An 8,290-nucleotide genomic window follows, 5' to 3' on the forward strand; every position below is an offset into this window, starting at 1 on the left:
TCCTGCCCGCCCCCCGCGCTCGCTTGACAGCCGGGGCGGTGCAGCCTGCGCTGCCGGGTCGCCGCCGCCGCTGCCGCCGCCGCCGCCGCCTCCGCCGCCCGGGGAGGGGTCCCCTGGCCCAACGGCCGCCCCCGCAGCCTCCTACCAGCTCATCCCGCCCGCCTTAGCCCCCACGCGCACGGGTCACCTCGGCCCCCAGCTTTCCTCGTGCCCCTCCCGGCGCTCTCCCTGTAGCTCCCTGCGTGACCCCCCTGGTGCCCTCCAGCACCCACAGGCCTCTTCTGGGAAGCAGTCTCCCACCTTCTCCCGGAACATTCCAGAGAGCAGTTGACTCCCTCTTGATCAGGTCAGGGCATGCCAAGGGGCTTAAAAAACCGCGAAACAGGCTAGCGCCTACTTCCCACATCCCCCAGCAGAACAAACCCTGCTCTCCACTCCCCATCTCCGCCACCCCTTCTCCTGGAGTCTCACGATCCAGGAAAGGAACCCCACCAGCCCTGCACCGGGCTATGGGCTTTGGAGAGCGCACTAACTGCTAAGTGGCCTTCGCTGCTTCTCTGCTGCCTTTGGGGGGCGGGGGAGGGCATCTCGACTAAACAATCAATGCTTGCTTTATCCGAGGTGTATCCATTTTGATGTAAAAATGTGCCCTCTAACTCAAACTCAAGGTGACAAAAGAAAAGGGTCAGAGGATTAGCTAATGGGCAGTTTAAAACATCCTTGTCTAGAGGCAAGGGCAATTCAAAGAGAAAACTGGTCTTTCCAAGTACTCTCACTCCATATACGCTGTGTTGTGGTGTGTGTGAAACGACGTTGTGAATTGAGTTAAGGCAAGCAATTTAGCAGCAACCAGAAGCAGCTAAATGTGGATAGGATTGCTCAGGACTGCTGCTTATGGAAGGAGATTACATCGCACTGGAGTCTGGGACATTTGCAAGCACTATGAAAATACCATTCTATGCACACATCCAGGGCGCTAGGCAAACATTGAGTAGAAAACCATGTTTTATTGCTGTGTTCATTTTGTGTCTTTGAATATTTTCCAGAAAATTAACTACGTTACAGAGACCATTCAGTTGTGTGTTACTGATGATGACAATTCAGTTTTGGGTCTCATGCACATATTTTTCAAGACTCACCTGGGGATATATAAGAAGTTTGTATCTCCCAGGAAGAAATGGGATGAGATCAGCTTCATCCACTTGGGAGGCATTAAAATTATTCTTCTGACCAATACTGGGGAGTGGCAAAAGGTATGGGGCAGCAATTTGTATAACGCTTTAGAAAATAAGCCTTTTGAGTTTTCAAATATTGGCAACGTTGGGACTTTCTTCACGTCTTATGGCTATGCTCCCATTGGAGTCACTGAAACACCTCTCTAAATTATTCTTTTTACCAAATAAATGATAGGAAATTATAACAGTCAAGGAATTGTGGCACCAATATTAACCTAATAGCCAAAGCAAATGAAAGAAAGAAAGAAAGAAAGAAAGAAAGAAAGAAAGAGGAAGAAAGGAGAGAGAAGCACATTTATCATTAACCTGAGTCTGCTGTATTGAGGCAGAACTTCTCATTACAAATTTCAGAAACATTTACTATACGCACCAATCCTGCCTTGAAAATATACTTCCTTGATTGCTCTATAACTGATTCTTGTTCTCTTTAACAAGACAATGGCAAAGCAGTCTTTCATATTTAGTCCATACAAAACATTATTGTTTTTCTTATATTCATTATACTTAACTGAGGGCACCTGCTAGATATAACAAATTTTCATTAAATATTTTTTATTGAGTTATGTTAAAATTATTGCTATATACTAAGAACAGGGCTAAGAAGAAAACTAATGAAACCAGAATGATTCCTCATATTCTAAAGGAACCTGTACCCTTTATACCAATACCTTCCATACAAAGCAGCTCAGGAGAGAAAAGTAATTAGCATTCTAATCAATTTCATTTGGTTATACAGTCTAGCTATAAATTTTATTTCCATTTTGAAGAAGCTGTCCAGGGGAAGTTTAACTACATAAGAAAAATTGGGGTGCCTGGTGGCTTAGTCCATTAAGCTTTCGACTTTGGCTCAGGGCATGATCTCGAGGTTCAGTGAATTAGAGCCCTAGGTAGGGCTCTGTGCTGACAGCTCAGAGCCTGGAGCCTGCTTTCAGTTCTGTAACTCCCTCCCTCTCTGCCCCTCTCCTGCTTGCAGTCTTTCTCCAAAACAAATAAGCATTAACATTTAAAAAAAAAATAAGGAAAATCATGCTCAGTAATGAGTTGTATGTCATTGCTTATGATTATTTTATAAAATTTCAGTAATGTTTTCAGAATTTTCTTTTTTAATTTTATGAATTAGTAGGAAGCTTAGAAAAACCTATGAAATTTCAATAACAAGTTTCCAGAAGCCACATATTTGACAAATTAAATCTAGAATACTCCCAGGAATTTGGAAGAAAGCTAAAAGGGTTGTTAAGAACTAAAATAGATGGCAAAAAGTCCATGCACTAAAGACCTTATTCATGGGAGAGCTCTTCAGATGTTCACTTAAATTATTCATGCAATGTTAATAAGTTTGGTTATGCTGTTTTCTTAGACCACAACATATTAGAAGTAACAAATTAGAATGAAGTGGGATGACATTAAAACAAGGAATGAGTTGAGGCAAGCTGGTAATAAGGAGAATGAGAGAACTATAAAAAGTAACCATAAGGACAAAAAAATACACAGCAGTCTAAGTGAGGCCTTTCAGTGCAGAAGCAAAGCAGCAAAAAGCTGAAAAGGTATCACCCTGTTATAACTTATCACAATGAGTCAGGTTCCTAATGGAATCTAGAATATTCAACATCAGAGAAGACCTTAGGGATCTTTGAGCCTAAGCTTACCCCATAGAAACTCTTTGAGCCTATGCTTACCCCATAGGAACCCTCTTCACAAAATCTCTGTCCAATAGTCATCTAGCTTCTGTTCTAGAAACCTCAATAAACAAAAGCCTAAAAAGCAGTCCTTTTCATTTTTGGTAGTGTTCTATATAACCATGACATCTCTCTTCTTAAAATTCTACTATGTTCAGGGGTGCCTGGATGACTCCGTCAGTTACCCAGTAGACTTCAGCTTGGGTCATGATCTCAGTTTGTGAGTTCGAGCCCCGCATCAGGCTCTGTGCTGACAGCTCAGAGCCTGGAACTTACTTTGGATTCTGTGTGTCTCTCTCTGCCCCTCCCCTTGCTCACTCCCTCTCTCTCTCTCTCAAAAATAAATAATAAACATTACAATTTTTTAAAAAAAGCTCTACTTATGTTCATAGTGTAGCTTTCTGCAGTTATACAGAATAGGCCCAATTTCTTTTCTGATAGATATTCAGAGACTTGAAGTCAAATTTATACACACACACACACACACACATATAAATATATATATATATAATTTATTGTCATGTTAGCTAACATACTGTGTATACAGTGTGCTCTTGGTTTTGGGGGGGGGTAGATTCCCATGATGAAGTCAAATTTTATTGATCCTCTTAACTATTCTTTTCTCCAGGTGTTTAATAGTCCATTTGGCATGATTTTCAAAACTTTCACCATCCTAATCCCCCCTTTCAGATATACTACAATTTGTCAATGTTGTTCTTATATTGTGCACCTAGGACTCAACTCCGGGTTTATCTGTACTGGTGTAGAATAAAACAGAACTGGGGTCCCTTAACTTCGGTCTAGGGCTTACGTTTCTGTAGCCTAAAAATGCATTAGCAGCTTTGTGGTGTCAGCTGATATTATCCTTGAAGCAAATTAAAATCCCCTTTTCAAGGCAAGGGAATTAAAAGCAAAAATGAACTACTGGGACCTTATGAAGATAAAAAGCTTCTTCACAGCAAAGAAAACAACCAAAAAAACCTAAAAGGCAACCAACGGAATGGGAAAAGATATTTGCAAATGACATATCAGACAAAGGGCTAGTATCCAAAATCTATAAAGAGCTCACCAAACTCCACACCCGAAAAACAAATAACCCAGTGAAGAAATGGGCAGAAAACATGAATAGACACTTCTCTAAAGAAGACATCCGGATGGCCAACAGGCACATGAAAAGATGCTCAACGTCGCTCCTCATCAGGGAAATACAAATCAAAACCACACTCAGATATCACCTCACGCCAGTCAGAGTGGCCAAAATGAACAAATCAGGAGACTATAGATGCTGGAGAGGATGTGGAGAAACGGGAAGCCTCTTGCACTGTTGGTGGGAATGCAAATTGGTGCAGCCACTCTGGAAAACAGTGTGGAGGTTCCTCAAAAAATTAAAAATAGACCTACCCTATGACCCAGCAATAGCACTGCTAGGAATTTACCCAAGAGATACAGGAGTACTGATGCATAGGGGCACTTGTACCCCAATGTTTATAGCAGCACTCTCAACAATAGCCAAATTATGGAAAGAGCCTAAATGTCCATCAACTGATGAATGGATAAATAAATTGTGGTTTATATACACAATGGAGTGCTACGTGGCAATGAGAAAGAATGAAATATGGCCCTTTGTAGCAACGTGGATGGAACTGGAGAGTGTGATGCTAAGTGAAATAAGCCATACAGAGAAAGACAGATACCATATGTTTTCACTCTTATGTGGATCCTGAGAAACTTAACAGAAACCCATGGGGGAGGGGAAGGAAAAAAAAAAAAAGAGGTTAGAGTGGGAGAAAGCCAAAGCATAAGAGACTCTTAAAAACTGAGAACAAACTGAGGGTTGATGGGGGGTGGGAGGGAGGGGAGGGTGGGTGATGGTATTGAGGAGGGCACCTTTTGGGATGAGCACTGGGTGTTGTATGGAAACCAATTTGACAATAAATTTCATATATTTAAAAAAAAAAACCCTTTTCAGGGGCGCCTGGGTGGTTCAGTCAGTTGAGCGACCAACTTTGGCTCAGGTCATGATCTCACAGTTTGTGAGTTCTAGCCCCGCGTCAGGCTCTGTGCTGACAGCTCAGAGCCTGGAGCCTGCTTCTGATTCTGTGTCTCCCTCTCTCTCTGCCCCTCCCCCATTCATGCTCTGTCTCTCTCTGTCTCAGAAATAAACATTAAAAACAAATCTCTTTTTCATATATTGATGTCTTAAAGAGTTATTGATAAAAGATAAAATACATTTGTCTAATCAGAAGAGTTCTATTAAAATACATTGAAGGTGGTAAGCATTCAATAAATATGAGTTTAAAGAAAAAAATCAACAAACTCAAATTGGAAAATTGGAAAAATGCTGAAAACTTCTAAAAACAACTGTTGGTCCTGAATGGGATAAGTATCTATTTTCTGAAAAAAAAATCACTTCTATGGAAAATTTGACACTTCAACAACACTGTATACATGTGGTATTACTATACATTTGCAAAGAAAGGAAGAACTTGGCAATAGTGATACTTTTAGTGTACCTAGTATCTTTCCTCTGTGAAACTGTAAACATGATCTCATTTATCCTTGAAGCATCAGTGTGAGGGAGGGAACAGAAATAGTTGCGTGCATTTACAGAGAGAGAAAGTGATATGAAAGATATAAGTGCCAAATTTAGATCATCCAATAAATATACACTGGAGATAGAACATGGTTTCCAGATTGGGAAAAAAAAATCATTGTTTATCCATCAATTTTCCATGAATACTATCTTATCTCTCTTGGAACAAGAAGACTACTGGGAGAAAATTAAATGGAGAATTCTTTCCATTGAAATAATCCTATATTTTGTTTCCTACCTGGTCTATGCCCTTTAAAAGCATCATCTTGGGAATTTCCTTAAGCTTTAATCTAAGCCTCCTGCCACTGGCACTGTTTCTTATTTCATGTGCTTCCTGGCTACAGCTGCTCATTCCTAGGAAGGGAGTGAGAGCCTTTGAAACTACATGTACTCTTCCAGGAAGGTAAGCAGTACTTTTCTAAAAAAAAAAAAAAAAAAAAAAAAAAAAAAAAAAAAAAATGCACGCATGCTCTCTCACGTTTAAATTAATTATATGGAGCCTAGAAAGTTCGAACAAACAAGAGCAGTTTTGTTGTTGCAGAGATAGCTACTCTGGACAGTACTGTATTGACACAAATTTTAAACGCTTTCTCCTGTAAGTGGCTCTTAACTAGAACTTTCCGTACATACTGCTATTTCTGACACTGATGAAAAGATGTCAGAGACAAATTATTACTCTTTTAACTGTAAGAAAATAGACAAAGAAACAATTACTAAAGGCCCCGTGAGGATCCAATAAACAATATGGATGAATCCTTCCATCCATTCGTGTCTTTTACGTAATAGTGTTGTGGTTAGGAGCATGGACTGGTCTGACTCCCCAGGTTTGATCTTGGCCCTGCCACCTACTAGCTGTGTGACTGTGGGCAATTTATTTAACCTGTATGTGCAACTATTTCCACAGCTGCCATATGGCAATCATAATAGCACCTAATTAATAAGGCTATTGTTAATATTGAATGAGTGAATATTTATGAAGTAGTAGGAAAGAGCAAGACACAAGAAGCACTTTAAGTTTTGTTAAATACACACAATAGTAAAATACAAATCCATCACGTGCATACACTCTCTTTTGACCTGCTCTGGAATTTCATCTTCAAGTTATATAGAAATATTTAATAGGCAGAAGCTAAACCATTGTCCTGGCTTAATTTTAAACTTCCTTTCTTCCTTTCTTTTTTTTTTTTTAATTTTTTTTTTCAACGTTTTTATTTATTTTGGGGACAGAGAGAGACAGAGCATGAACGTGGGAGGGGCAGAGAGAGAGGGAGACACAGAATCGGAAACAGGCTCCAGGCTCTGAGCCATCAGCCCAGAGCCGACGCGGGGCTCGAACTCACAGAGGGCGAGATCGTGACCTGGCTGAAGTCGGACGCTCAACCGACTGCGCCACCCAGGCGCCCCTCTTCCTTTCTTTTTTTAAAGGGAGAGAGTGCGACAGTACATTAGTGAATGTGGAGGTGGGGCAGAAGGAGAGAGAGAGAGAGAGAGAGAGAGAGAGAGAGAGAGAGAGAGAATCTTAAGCAGACTCAATGCCCAGCTCAGAGCCACCTGGGGCTTGATCTCACGACCTGACCATGAATGACATCATGACCTGAGCCAAAATCAAGAGTCAGACGCTTAACTGTCTGAGCCACCTGGGCACCCCTACCCTGGCTTCATTTTAAATGTTACACTACATCTATGAAAGCATCACACAGGAAATGAAAGTATGAAGCAATAAATCTTCTCTAGCTAGAGGGAGAGGGAAATTAACACTGGTGGAGCAGCTATAACTTCCAGGCACTTTACAATTCTCACAACTATCCAAGGTTAGGTCATCAACTCTTTGATGAAGAAACGGAATGAAGCTCAGGGAAAGCTAGATACCTGAGCCAGGTTGTAGAGCTAAGTAAGCAGACAAGTTAGGATTTGAACTCTGGTGTGTTTGATTTTATTTAATTTTTACAATTTTTTAAAATTCGTTTCAAATGTTTATTTAAATTCTAGTTAATTAACATGTAGTATAATATTGGTTTCAGGAGTAGAATTTAGTAACTCATCACTTATATACAATACCCAGTGCTCATCATATCCAGTGTGTCTGATTTTAAGTGGAATCTTCTTCATTTCCTTTTACAAGAGAGGTAGCATGACGAGGCAGTTAGAGGAAGATTTCAACAGTAAACTGCCAATGTCTTCATTGGTTAAAAACACTCCTAGAATGTTTTCTACTTTGACAATACAGTTTATTAACCGCATCTTCCTGCTTATTACCCAATCTCACTTATGAGATTTAGGGATGAATTTCCAACTGTCAATGAACAGATCTACTTAGACACCTCAAATTCAACACATTCAAAACTAAACTCATCATCTTTCTCCCCTAACATGTCATTCCTCCCATATTCCCTATCCTGTGAAATGTCACAAGTACCCATCTACTAGATCAACACAAAAAGAGTCGCATTTTCCAAACTTCTGCAGAACACTCTTGTACAGTGAGATATACGAAGTGTTCTGAGGAAAAAGAGTTCTGTAGTCAAATAATCTTAACGTTAAGTTAAAGTTAAACAGACTTCTCAGAATCTTTAACACTAAGTTCATTTCAAACCCCCAAGAAATGGATATGATATTAGACAGGATTACAGTCAGTTGCATGAACCCAACTCAGTAGCTTAACCAAACAGATTGATTTTCCTCTCATGATAAAAGGTGTACAGGAGGCATAGAATCTGGTACTAGTGCAGCTGCGCGAGAAGGTCATCAGGACTTGTGTGGTTTTCTTCCTCATGGTGAAAATACGG

The sequence above is a fragment of the Prionailurus viverrinus genome, chromosome B4 (genome assembly GCF_022837055.1).
Source record: "Prionailurus viverrinus isolate Anna chromosome B4, UM_Priviv_1.0, whole genome shotgun sequence".
NCBI classification, from domain to species: Eukaryota; Metazoa; Chordata; class Mammalia; order Carnivora; family Felidae; genus Prionailurus; species Prionailurus viverrinus.